General features: G+C 36.2%; 1 pseudogene; it reads right to left on the minus strand.

The window, feature by feature from the left end:
* Positions 1 to 536: 536 nt before the first annotated feature.
* Positions 537 to 1,168, minus strand: LOC102827832 (annotated as a pseudogene).
* Between the last annotated feature and the right edge of the window lie 4,272 nt (positions 1,169 to 5,440).

The following is a 5,440-nucleotide window of genomic DNA, read 5'->3' on the forward strand; positions in this document are numbered from 1 at the left end:
AACAACAACAAAAACTAGATTGGATACTGTAGTCTATAATTACAGAAAAGGGAGAGGAAGTTGAAAAGAAAAGAAAGAAAAAAAAATCTGTACCCCAATATGAGTGTGATTTTAATATCCTCTTTCAGCTTCTTGCTGTCAACATATATTGTCCATCTTAGTTCCGAGGTTCCCACAGCATTATTCCTTGGCTGGTCTGCTTGCTCCCCCACTTGTGCTTGCTTGTTCTTCCCCAACTTGTCAGCACCAGGCCGCCGAGCTCGGCAGATTCTAAATATGAGATTTCTTACTTCTGTACACGTTTCACTAGCTTTAAGCCTTCAAACTTTTAAAATATTTCTACCTATGTGGTTCAGAGTTTTGGAGCTCTGCCCTGAACTTGCTTCACCTGGTATTCTGTGGTATTGTTGACAGAGAACTTCATTGCACCTCTACCCTATCCACCATCAAGTTCTGCCCTGTGCATGAAGTTTCTTGATGACAGCTCTCCCATTAGTAGTGAACGTGCATGTCCTTCAAATATCCTCATGATTCCTTTAGTCTTGCTTCTGGGTGATGCATCCTTCTATTTCTATGACTTCTTGCCATCCTTCATATTTGTCTGTGTTTTCTTGTTTTTTATGTGCTGCTTTAAAAGGCTCTTTGTCTTAATGCCTTTCCCACTATAAAAGACACAGATATCTCTAAAACCAAGTTTTAGAGAAATGAGCCACACCACTTGGTTATTCAGTTTGGGGGCACCATCATCAAATGTTCCCATTAAGACTTGTTTCATCTTGTATCTCTTCAAGAACTCAATCAATGGAGTCATATTTCCTTCCCGCATGCTGAAATATTTAGTGTCTAAAGTTTCTCCTGTCTTTCCATTTACCAATGCAACATTGATGCCACTCCCAAAATTATTCTTCACTCCACTCATTAAAACATTATGCTCTAGAAAGATTTTGGGGGCCACCATGTTGCATGTTTCACTTGCCATTTTGAAAAGTAACATGTTTCTCAGGGAAGCTTTTGAGATGCCAACTTTGTGTCTTGGCAGCTTAGTAGAATGGGCAGCTGTGTCCAATGCTGACCTTGCAAATATATATCCAAAACTTGCATCCATTTTTATTTCAAATACTGACGATATAACATAAAATGTCAGTAAAAATACTGCCACATCTACCATATTGGTGAAATATTTTTATGCACATAAGTTTCCAATTTTTAGTATGTTCCAGTTATCTATTTTGTTCTCTATTGTTTGTGTTTGTTTTTGCCACGTTTGATTGTCTGAATATGTCATTTATTAAAGCCCTTACGTTTGTTCCTACTTTAATTGATAATCTTTAAAGTTCTGTTATTTACGTTAAGGTCTTAAATTCATGTTGATTTAGTTTTTGTATATGGTTTGAGAGATGGATCTTGTTTCATTCTTATGCAAATTGATTTATAGTTTTGCTAGCAACTTTTGTTGAAAAGCCTATCTCTTTCATACTTAATGTATTTTGGAGCTTTATTCAAAATCAGTTTTCTGTTTGTGGAGGAATTAATTTCTGGATTCTGGATTCTGTTCCATTGATATACGTATCTTTCATTGTACCAATACCATGCTGTTTTGAACACTGTGGCTGTGTAGTAAAATTTGAAATCAGGGAGTGGGAGGCCTCAAACCTTGTTCTTCTTAAGCACTGCTTTGCTTTGCCATGGTCTGTCTTCCTTCCAAATAAAGCTTGGATTATGTTTTTCATCTCGTTAAAGAATATTGTTAGAATCTGGATTGGGATTGCTTTATATATGTAGATTCCTTTGGGTAGCATTGACATTTTAAAATGCTAAGCCTTCCTATCCATGAACATAGCATATTGCTCCAATTTGTAAATCTCTTTTGCTTTCTTGTTGTAGTATTTGTTCAGTTTTTTTTTTTTGTTTTGTTTTTTTTGTATAGTAGTTATGTTTCTCTGGTTAAAGTTATTCTTAAGGATTTCATTCTTTTGTTGGTGATTGTAAATAGTATTGTTTTCCTAATTTCGTTTTAGACCTGTCTTTATTAATATTGAGGAATCTGAATGATTTTCATATGTTGATCTTGTACTCTCTTACTTTGACGAATTTCCCAATGAGTTTCAAAATATTTCTTTGGAATGTCCTATATATGTTGTTTTTAGGTGCTATTGAGTCCGTATTGATTCATAGTGACCCTATGCACAAAAGAACAAAACACTGCCTGGTACTGGGCCAACCTCATAATAGTTGCTACATTTGAGTTCATTAATGCTGCCACAGTGCTGACCTATCTCTCTGGGGGTTCTTCTTTTTTTTTCTCCAACCCTTCACCTCATCAAACATGATATCCTTTTCCAGTGACTGTTCCCTCCTGAAAATATGTCTGAAGTATGAGAAACAAAGGCTGTTAATTCAGCTTTCAAAGAGGACTTTGGCTGCACTTCTTCCAATACAGATCTATTTGTTCTTTGGCAATCATGGTACTATCAATATTGTCTTCCAACACCATAACTCAAATACATCAATTCTTTTAAGGTCTTCCTTATTCACTGTCCCACTTTTGTATGCATATGAAGTTATTGAAAATATCATAGCTTAGGTCAGGTGTGCCTTACTCCCCAAAGTGACATCTTTGCTCTTGATAACTTTAATGAGGTCTTGTGCAGCAAATTTGCTTAATGCAAATACTTCCTTTGATTATTGACTGATGAATGTTGATGGTTGATCTTAGCAAAATGAAGTCTTTGACAACTTCAATCTTTTCTCCATTGATAAGAGCATTGTTTATTGATCCAGTGGTGAGGATTTTTGCTTTCTGTGCATTGAAATGCAGTCCATACAGAAAACTGTGACCTATGATATTCACCATTAAATATTTTAATGCCTCTTCACTTTCAGCCAATAATATTATATCATCTGCATATCACATGTTGTTAATGAATCTTAATCCAATCTTGATTCCACTTGTTTCTTCATACAAGTCAGATTCTTGGATTATCTGCATTGGAAAACAGGTTGAATAAATACTGTGAAAGAATACAACCCTGTCACACACCTCTCTTAATTTTAAACCACTCAGTGTTCTCATGTTTTGTTCAAACAACTACCTTTTGGTGTATGTTATTCACAGACTCCTCATGAGCACAATTAAGTGTACCAGAATACTCATACTTCACAATATTGCCCATAGCCTGATACACATAATCAAAAGCATTTGTGTAGTCAATAAAGCACAGGTAAGCATCTTTCTGAGATTCTCTGCTTTCAGCCAAGTTTTATCGAACATCAACAATAGTATCCCTCATTCCACACCCTCTTCTAAATCCTGTTTGAATCTCTGGAAGTTCTCTGTCAATGTATGTTCACAGTCATGTCTGTATTACCTTTAGTAAAACTTTACTCACATGGAATATAAAAAATACGGTCCAATAATTTCCACATTTCATTGGTTAACTGTCTTTGGAATGGGCACAAATATGGATCTCTTCCAATCATTTTGCCAGATAGTTGTCTTCCAAATTTTTTGGCATAGATTAGTGAGTGCCTCCAATGCCGCCTCAATTAATTGAAATATTTCAATTTTTATTCCATCAATTCCTCGTGCTTTGTTCTTTGCTAATTCCTTCAATGAACCTTGGACTTCCTCCTTCAGTATCATTTACTCTTGATCATATGCTACCTCTTGAAATGGTGGAACATCAATCATTTCCTTTTGGTACAGTGATTCTCTGTATTCCTTCAATCTTCCTTTGATGCTTTCTGCATCATTCAATAATTTTCCCAGAGAATCCTTCAATATTTAAAGTCAAGGCTTGCATTTTCTCTTCAGTTCCCCATCTTGAGAAATTTTGAGAGTGTTCTTCCCTTTTGGTTTCTAACTTCAAATCTTTGCATGTTTCTTTGTGGTATTTGACTTTGTCTTGTCAAACTGACTTTTGAAAATTTTTGTTCAGCACTTTTTTTTTTTTTCTGATTTTGCTATTTTTTCTTCAACTACGGTCTCTGCCCTGTCACATCCTCTCTGCCCAGCCTGGGCATGTTCACATGGGTGGAAGTGCACCCACAAAAAGGATTCAGCATTGCACACACAAGGCACAATTTTCCCACAGCCCAAAATAGCTGAAAGACCCAGGTGAAAGTCCAGAGGCTAATCCTCCAGCGGGTTCTTATGATGTCTGACAGTTAGCTTTAACATGAAAGTTGGCTCTCCTACTTGGGTGGGAGCTTTTATTCCTGCCTTATCTAAGAAGGGACAGCAAATCTGGCCATCCAGCCAAGCTGTATTTGCACCCTGTAAAACCCCAACATAAAAGGCAAGAACCAATGCAAACTACTATATACAAGATCAGTGTGTAAACCCAGCACCTGTTAAAAACCCACCTAAAGGAAAAGGGCACTGTGGATATGGAGAGACAAAACCAATCACCAGAGAAAAATGTCTGAACAATCTTTCTTCCACTCCTTTCTCATTCTCTGCCTGTGCACTTCCACAGTGACGACCAGAGAGGCTGCCTGTGTGAGTAGACACCCCCACCCATCCCTGAAGGTGTCAAGTGTGCACACACATTTATCTTCTCAGCAAAAACTACTGCACTAATTTGTAACTTTTTTTTAAGTTTTTCTTTTTACTTTTTTAATTTAAATTTTTTTTTTTTTTTTGCCTTTTATATCCTCTTTTTTCCTAGGGGTGATAGCTTTCTTTGCCTACATTACTCAAGAGGGGACAACAATCATGGCCATGTGGTCAAGCTGCAAGTATTACATATAATATTCCACCACCCAGACAGGAGCTAATACCAGCTGCTATAGATTAAATATATTGCTAACACTTGCTAAGTGTACTCAGAGTTCAACAATAAGAGAATTAAAAAGGGCAGCCTATATCCAAAACACAAGGAAACATTCAGTAATATTAATAATAGAGTAACAGACATTCATTTTAAAACACATCTAATGATTGAAAATATCCAAGAAACAAGAAAAGATATCTTCACAAGTCTAGAAACAGAAAATAGTAACTGAGACTTGATCTTGAGGTAGGCATTAACTTCCCATTAGAAGAAGAGAAGATTTTGGATCTGCCTGAAAAGGAAATCAAGGAAAATGTTATTGAAACAAATACAAATGCTACACAGACGAGTGGAGGAAAATAAGGAGGAAGTCAGGAGAGTGGTAAAGGAGTAATCAAATAAAATAGGCATAACGTAGGGAACAATTCAAAACCTGCATAAAATGGTCCAGATGATTCATTATAAAACATCACAAATGGACAAAGGAGTAGAACTGAAGAAATGGAAGCCAGAACCAACAAACTGGAAGACCAATCTCTCAATACTGCCAAGATTGAAGACCAAACAGAAAAAGGGATTAAAAAAATCTGAAGATTTTTTCCAAATCTATGTTGGACAACAAGTTGAGGAATAAAATAAGAATTATTGGCATTCCGGAACAGGAA

Source organism: Chrysochloris asiatica, unplaced genomic scaffold, assembly GCF_000296735.1.
Source record: "Chrysochloris asiatica unplaced genomic scaffold, ChrAsi1.0 scaffold00201, whole genome shotgun sequence".
NCBI classification, from domain to species: domain Eukaryota; kingdom Metazoa; phylum Chordata; class Mammalia; order Afrosoricida; family Chrysochloridae; genus Chrysochloris; species Chrysochloris asiatica.